The sequence below is a fragment of the Pseudophryne corroboree genome, chromosome 3 (genome assembly GCF_028390025.1).
Source record: "Pseudophryne corroboree isolate aPseCor3 chromosome 3, aPseCor3.hap2, whole genome shotgun sequence".
Lineage (NCBI taxonomy): Eukaryota > Metazoa > Chordata > Amphibia > Anura > Myobatrachidae > Pseudophryne > Pseudophryne corroboree.
In genome coordinates, this window is record NC_086446.1 from 308,658,052 (window position 1) to 308,666,412 (window position 8,361).

At 43.9% G+C, this 8,361-nt stretch overlaps 2 long non-coding RNA genes across 2 annotated transcripts; both read right to left on the bottom strand.

Moving 5' to 3' along the window:
* Nucleotides 1–1,363: 1,363 nt before the first annotated feature.
* On the bottom strand, nucleotides 1,364–2,028 carry LOC135057731 (uncharacterized). The gene is made up of 4 exons (XR_010244329.1): nucleotides 2,006–2,028; nucleotides 1,859–1,922; nucleotides 1,669–1,785; nucleotides 1,364–1,442 (listed from the first exon to the last, which is right to left on the bottom strand). It is a non-coding gene; the product is annotated as an uncharacterized LOC135057731 (long non-coding RNA).
* A 4,443-nt stretch (nucleotides 2,029–6,471) lies between these two features.
* LOC135057732 (uncharacterized) lies at nucleotides 6,472–7,136 on the bottom strand. Its single transcript, XR_010244330.1, has 4 exons — nucleotides 7,114–7,136; nucleotides 6,967–7,030; nucleotides 6,777–6,893; nucleotides 6,472–6,550 (listed from the first exon to the last, which is right to left on the bottom strand). It is a non-coding gene; the product is annotated as an uncharacterized LOC135057732 (long non-coding RNA).
* Between the last annotated feature and the right edge of the window lie 1,225 nt (nucleotides 7,137–8,361).

The following is an 8,361-nucleotide window of genomic DNA, read 5'->3' on the forward strand; positions in this document are numbered from 1 at the left end:
CTCGTCAGAATTGCCAGTGACATGGCCTGCAGGACTATTGGCATTCCTGGGGAAGGAGGAAATTGACACTGAGGGAGTTGGTGGGGTGGTTTGCGTGAGCTTGGTTACAAGAGGAAGGGATTTACTGGTCAGTGGACTGCTTCCGCTGTCACCCAAAGTTTTTGAACTTGTCACTGACTTATTATGAATGCGCTGCAGGTGACGTATAAGGGAGGATGTTCCGAGGTGGTTAACGTCCTTACCCCTACTTATTACAGCTTGACAAAGGGAACACACGGCTTGACACCTGTTGTCCGCATTTCTGGTGAAATACCTCCACACCGAAGAGCTGATTTTTTTGGTATTTTCACCTGGCATGTCAACGGCCATATTCCTCCCACGGACAACAGGTGTCTCCCCGGGTGCCTGACTTAAACAAACCACCTCACCATCAGAATCCTCCTGGTCAATTTCCTCCCCAGCGCCAGCAACACCCATATCCTCCTCATCCTGGTGTACTTCAACACTGACATCTTCAATCTGACTATCAGGAACTGGACTGCGGGTGCTCCTTCCAGCACTTGCAGGGGGCGTGCAAATGGTGGAAGGCGCATGCTCTTCACGTCCAGTGTTGGGAAGGTCAGGCATCGCAACCGACACAATTGGACTCTCCTTGTGGATTTGGGATTTCGAAGAATGCACAGTTCTTTGCTGTGCTGCTTTTGCCAGCTTGAGTCTTTTCATTTTTCTAGCGAGAGGCTGAGTGCTTCCATCCTCATGTGAAGCTGAACCACTAGCCATGAACATAGGCCAGGGCCTCAGCCGTTCCTTGCCACTCCGTGTGGTAAATGGCATATTGGCAAGTTTACGCTTCTCCTCCGACAATTTTATTTTAGGTTTTGGAGTCCTTTTTTTACTGATATTTGGTGTTTTGGATTTGACATGCTCTGTACTATGACATTGGGCATCGGCCTTGGCAGACGACGTTGCTGGCATTTCATCGTCTCGGCCATGACTAGTGGCAGCAGCTTCAGCACGAGGTGGAAGTGGATCTTGATCTTTCCCTAATTTTGGAACCTCAACATTTTTGTTCTCCATATTTTAATAGGCACAACTAAAAGGCACCTCAGGTAAACAATGGAGATGGATGGATTGGATACTAGTATACAATTATGGACGGGCTGCCGAGTGCCGACACAGAGGTAGCCACAGCCGTGAACTACCGCACTGTACTGTGTCTGCTGCTAATATATAGACTGGTTGATAAAGAGATAGTATACTCGTAACTAGTATGTACCACAACAACCACCTAGGTGGAAGGTGCACTCACGCCCAGAAATTAGTCTCTGAAGTCACTTGTAAATTCAGTATATTTTTTATTGTTCGGGTTCACTGTTGATGCCGTATTTCATCGACGTTTCGGTCCTTATGTGGACCTTTATCAAGATTGGCACTTAAATCACCTATACAATCAGAAACAGTTACAATTAATATGTATAAGAACCCAGATTTACTCAACACCAACACCACCAGTGCCTCCCAGGCCCTGAAGACTGTCACAAAAACCAGAAAACGTATTAAAAAGCTGTTTTTTTATATATGTAAAAAAGATACTTGGAAGTAATCCACGTGTGATGAAAGAGACACCTCCACCGTTAGGACTATCTGTTTAGATAGGCAAGTGATTACCTGGACGACATGCCAGATCACTCAGATGCGTGGAATGGCCTTTAGAGTTGGCAACATGCCTGATCACATAATGAAGTTAAAAGGCTATAACGTAGGAAGGTTGCAAGGCGTAGTCACCTATTAGATAAATAACAGAGTAACTACACCATAAGAAAATACACTAACAACGTCATTTAGGAAAAGATCATACCTAGTTACATGTAGAAATAGCTCATGGCAGCTTGTGGGCTCTGTGCATATGTAAGACACTCAGTCTATAAGGAGGCACAACAGGGAAAAAAATAATCACCAACCGTAATCATGTGTCAGAAGGGAGCTGCAGGAGAACCATACTCACTGCTCAAGTGTCCAGAGCCAAATGGAAGCTGCATAAAGTTCAGCCTCAGCTGAGCACTATTTAAGGATCAACCACAGGAAGTGCCAATTAGGAAGATTAAGTCTCTCATTAACTTATCACCTCTCAGATAACTCACTCAGACCAACTGGGTAAAACGTTACAGGGTTCACAGGACATGCGGTGGCTATCGCTAACGCACGGCTACTTAAATGAGTGGATTTTAACGATTTAGAAGGGCAACTGCCGGAGACGCGTCTTTTGCGTTCCACCGACCGGAACTCCATGCGTTCCACTCCGCGGAAGTGGCGCTGGCCGGAAGTCTCTGCGTTCCACTCGCGGAGAGAACCGTAATGAGGCTTATCCACTGGCTAATGTTTAAAGGAGGTGTACAACCTAGAGGGGGGCGTTCACAGAAAATGAACACTCCCCCGGGTGGAATCTTCAATGTACAGGTCCACTCATAGCTTACAGGGACTCGGAGGTATACCGAAGGTCACCTCACGTATAATCCTGGATTAACCTATGTGTAGCCTGTCAGTCACCACAGAAAAAGAGTGCAAATGTAAATAATAATCCATAATGTAAAATGTCAAAAAAGACAGATAGGAGGGCACCAAATCAAATGACCACAACTCACCCTATGCATACAAACTAACGTATATCTGATCAACAAAGGCATATTGAATACTGATATGAGTATAATATCTTTATAGTAATACATTGATATAATGTAGTAAAAGATTTTAAATAATAAAAGGGAATAATGGGTGGTGTGGTCATTGAAATTGGTGAGCCCTCGTGACTAGTATAGGACCTGGGAAGGCTCCGGGAATCAACAGAAAAATATATATAAAAAACATAAGCAAGGACGTGTAAATAACTGTCCTTACTTTCTTAATCTCTATACGTAAAAAGAACATACATAAATGAAAAAAATATAGAACATAGAACATATAAAACACAAATCGAGACCCAGCCTGTATATGCTGATTGCATCACAGTGCCCTATGTCCCTGAAACGTACAAGGTGTGTTCCAAGATATCCAATCAACGATGGCAAAATGAAATTCTAAAGAAAGATATTAAGGGGGTTGGCCTCATTGAGGCCCCTTGGTGACACTGTATTGAGTTTGTGTATCCAAAAGCTTTCCTTCTGTTTAAGTAACAAGGTGCGATCGCCTCCACTAACAGGTGGCGGCACCCAGTCAATCAGCTGACACTTCAGGGCAGATACTTGATGTCTAACTGACAAAAAGTGCCGTGCTACCGGTTTGTCAGAAAAGCCCACATTGAGGGCAGTGTGTATGGATGACCGATGGTTTGCCATCCTGTCGCGAAAGGGACGCGCAGTTAATCCGACATAACATAACCCACATGGGCACTTTAGAAGGTAGACGACATGATCCAGTCGACAGTGGAGATGATATCTGATGAAGATTTTTTTCCCTGTGTGTGGGTGATACAAAAAAGGACCAGTGATCATAGATCTGCACGTTGTGCACCCCCCGCAAGAAAAACTGCCAGGTTTGGCTTGCATAAGCTGGATTTGAGATGTGTTCTGTTCAGGGAAAATCGTGGGTCTCATTAGTAATTGCTTTAGGTTGGCCCCTCGTTTGTATGCAACCATAGGAGCAGGTGTTTTAAGAAAAGGCAAACTATTGTCGGTGGCTATTATTGGCCAATGTTTCCGTAGGGCCTTTCTGGTTGCACTTGTGGAACCATCATACTGAGTGGAACAAATCATCCGATTATTACGAATGGGGTTTTTAACCTGTTGTCCATGAAAAATGCTGTTTGCTTTATTAAGACAGCGAGTAAGTACACTACTGGTGTACCCTCGCTCCAGAAAGCGAGAAGTAATCTCGTTACATTGTTGATCTTTGAGTGCTGCGTTGGAATTGATCCTCATGGCTCTGAGGTACTGGGATATGGGCAATCCTTCCTTGAGGGCTGGGGGGTGGTGGCTGCTTGCATGCAAGGTCAGATTGCGATCCGTGGGTTTACGGTACAACGAGGTGTCCAGTCGGTCACCATTTCTGGTGATACTGACATCCAGGAAAGTAATGTTGGTAGCCGATACTGTGTATGTGAACTTGATAGGATTATCCAAAGCATTCAATTGGTTCACCATGTCAAGAAACTCAGACTCGGTACCCTCCCACAGCAAGAAGACGTCATCAATGTACCGTTTAAAGAAGGCAATCTTATGCCCATACCTAGGTAACAGGTACGTATGTTCATAGTGCGCCATGAACAGATTAGCGTAGGCGGGGGCCAAATTGGACCCCATCGCGGTTCCGGCGATTTGAAGAAAATAATCATTTTTATACATAAAGTGGTTGCACGTAAGAACCAATGAGGTCAGTTCCAACACAAACTCAGTAGGGTAATCTTTGCAGGGACTGTTGGAAAGAAATTGACGAATAACATCCAAACCTAAGTGGTGTGGTATGACGGTATAAAGAGACCCCACATCCATAGTAGCCAGAAGAGTGCCTTCACTAAGACGGGTAAATGTCCGTAGGTGTGTGAGGAAATCCCCAGTGTCCTTTAAATAGCTATCAGTTTTTAATACCAAAGGCTGTAGGATACTGTCAATAAAGACAGCAATTGGCTGTAACAGAGAGCCTTCCGCGGCAATAATGGGTCTGCCGGGAGGGTGAACTAATGTCTTATGAATTTTGGGCAGAGTGTATAGGATAGGACACCTGGGTGAATTGATGGTCAAATATTTTAATGTGTCTTCACTTATGTAGCCCTGCTCAAAACCTAACTTCAGAAATTGATCGATTTTAGATTTAATTTTAGGAACCGGATTGGTGGTTAATTTCTGATAGGTCATGTCATCTGCTAATTGTCGGTTGATCTCCATGTCATAGTCTGTCCAATCTTGGACGACTATTGCTCCTCCCTTATCCGCTGGGCGGATGACTATATGGGGAGAATCCTTTAAAGTTTTTAATGCTTTCCTCTCGGCTATGGACAGGTTATCAAACATCCTTTTGGGAGGTGAGCTCTCAGAGTCTCTTTGGACTAACCGTAAATAGGTTTTGATGCTGGGATTAGAGGATGGAGGATCGAATGTCGATTTGGGTCTAAATTGAGGTATCTCTTTATTAGTGGATTTGTTAGCAAAGAACTCCCGCAGACGGAGGGAGCGGCCAAATTTATACTGATCTATAGTTTGTTGGAATGAATTAATTCTACATGTGGGGACGAAAGATAAACCTCGGGCAAGAAGTTTAGTTTCCGCTGGACTCAGTTCTACGCTAGATAGATTAAAGACATTGTCACCTACTGTCTCCTCCTCCCTCTTCTTTTGGTACCCCCCTCTCCTCGGGTGCGGTCTGTGCCGCTTCTGAGAACCCTGGAACGGGTAGAGGAGGCCTCTCCTCCTCGATCTAAAAAACGAGTGGAGTCGTTGTTCCCTTCGTAGTAATCGGTGTCTGAGGTAGAGGCGGAGGAAACAAATTCATGGGCAAACGGTTGGGCCCTTCGCCTAGTGTATTGTCTATTCTGACGTTCACTAGTATTGTTTCCAAGTAACCAGCGGTATACAGTATGCGTTTGGTAGTCGTTAGTTACAGTGGACAATTTTTTTCGTTTAAAAGAAATTAGATCACGTTTATAAGTGTCCACCTGTGTCTGTAAACGTTCGATCCAATTTTGGGTTTTGTCATTCTGCAGCACGGTGGTGTGAGATTTGATGGTAATATCCACTTCAGTAGATAATTTCTTTAACTCAATGCCAACTTCCTCCACTACCAGGGTCATGAGGTCAAGCGAACATTTGTTCAGTACTCCACACCACCGGCTGCAGAAGACAGGGTTGTTTCTACCCAATGTAGGAACGTTAGAGATACGGAAACCCCGGGGGATTTGTTTTCTCCTGAGGTATTCCGACAAAAATTGACCATGTAAAGTCAAATCAACCTCTTTTTGTCTGTGTTTAAGCACTTTGTAAAACAAATCCACAGGGGTTTCGGCTGGTAAGGCCTCAAACTCTAATTTATCAAATAGTAATTTTTCAGTGTCTTCATCCGTAAATGAAACTATACCAGTTTCAGCTTTGGCCAGTAGGCCATCGTCCAACAAATATACCCCGCTCTGAGTCATAACACTCTTTAGACTGGAAAACTCAAACAGGTATAGCAATTAGATTAATAACATACTAAACATGACAAACAAAACATGTAAGGTTCCCGGAAATAAAGGTGGTGATCGGTGAGGAAGTCCAATCCGGTATGTTGGATGGGTGTCAGGAAGTAGGAACTGCGTATAGTAGTTCGAACAAATGTAGTCTTGGAAGGTCCTGCACTCTCATCAAAAGTAATAACGACGGCGGGTGCTCCTAATGACCTGAGAGGCCACCAATATACCACAACAACCACCTAGGTGGAAGGTGCACTCACGCCCAGAAATTAGTCTCTGAAGTCACTTGTAAATTCAGTATATTTTTTATTGTTCGGGTTCACTGTTGATGCCGTATTTCATCGACGTTTCGGTCCTTATGTGGACCTTTATCAAGATTGGCACTTAAATCACCTATACAATCAGAAACAGTTACAATTAATATGTATAAGAACCCAGATTTACTCAACACCAACACCACCAGTGCCTCCCAGGCCCTGAAGACTGTCACAAAAACCAGAAAACGTATTAAAAAGCTGTTTTTTTATATATGTAAAAAAGATACTTGGAAGTAATCCACGTGTGATGAAAGAGACACCTCCACCGTTAGGACTATCTGTTTAGATAGGCAAGTGATTACCTGGACGACATGCCAGATCACTCAGATGCGTGGAATGGCCTTTAGAGTTGGCAACATGCCTGATCACATAATGAAGTTAAAAGGCTATAACGTAGGAAGGTTGCAAGGCGTAGTCACCTATTAGATAAATAACAGAGTAACTACACCATAAGAAAATACACTAACAACGTCATTTAGGAAAAGATCATACCTAGTTACATGTAGAAATAGCTCATGGCAGCTTGTGGGCTCTGTGCATATGTAAGACACTCAGTCTATAAGGAGGCACAACAGGGAAAAAAATAATCACCAACCGTAATCATGTGTCAGAAGGGAGCTGCAGGAGAACCATACTCACTGCTCAAGTGTCCAGAGCCAAATGGAAGCTGCATAAAGTTCAGCCTCAGCTGAGCACTATTTAAGGATCAACCACAGGAAGTGCCAATTAGGAAGATTAAGTCTCTCATTAACTTATCACCTCTCAGATAACTCACTCAGACCAACTGGGTAAAACGTTACAGGGTTCACAGGACATGCGGTGGCTATCGCTAACGCACGGCTACTTAAATGAGTGGATTTTAACGATTTAGAAGGGCAACTGCCGGAGACGCGTCTTTTGCGTTCCACCGACCGGAACTCCATGCGTTCCACTCCGCGGAAGTGGCGCTGGCCGGAAGTCTCTGCGTTCCACTCGCGGAGAGAACCGTAATGAGGCTTATCCACTGGCTAATGTTTAAAGGAGGCCACAGCCGTGAACTACCGCACTGTACTGTGTCTGCTGCTAATATAGACTGGTTGATAAAGAGATAGTATACTCGTAACTAGTATGTATGTATAAAGAAAGAAAAAAAAACCACGGTTAGGTGGTATATACAATTATGGACGGGCTGCCGAGTGCCGACACAGAGGTAGCCACAGCCGTGAACTACCGCACTGTACTGTGTCTGCTGCTAATATAGACTGGTTGATAAAGAGATAGTATACTACTAATATTATATATACTGGTGGTCAGGTCACTGGTCACTAGTCACACTGGCAGTGGCACTCCTGCAGCAAAAGTGTGCACTGTTTAATTTTAATATAATATTATGTACTCCTGGCTCCTGCTATAACCTATAACTGGCACTGCAGTAGTGCTCCCCAGTCTCCCCCACAATTATAAGCTGTGTGAGCTGAGCAGTCAGACAGATATATAATATATATAGATGATGCAGCACACTGGCCTGAGCCTGAGCAGTGCACACAGATATGGTATGTGACTGACTGAGTCACTGTGTGTATCGCTTTTTTCAGGCAGAGAACGGATATATTAAATAAACTGCACTGTGTGTCTGGTGGTCACTCACTATATAATATATTATGTACTCCTGGCTCCTGCTATAACCTATAACTGGCACTGCAGTAGTGCTCCCCAGTCTCCCCCACAATTATAAGCTGTGTGAGCTGAGCAGTCAGACAGATATATATAATATTATATATAGATATTATGATAATAGATGATGCAGCACACTGGCCTGAGCCTGAGCAGTGCACACAGATATGGTATGTGACTGAGTCACTGTGTGCTGTGTATCGCTTTTTTCAGGCAGAGAACGGATTATAAATA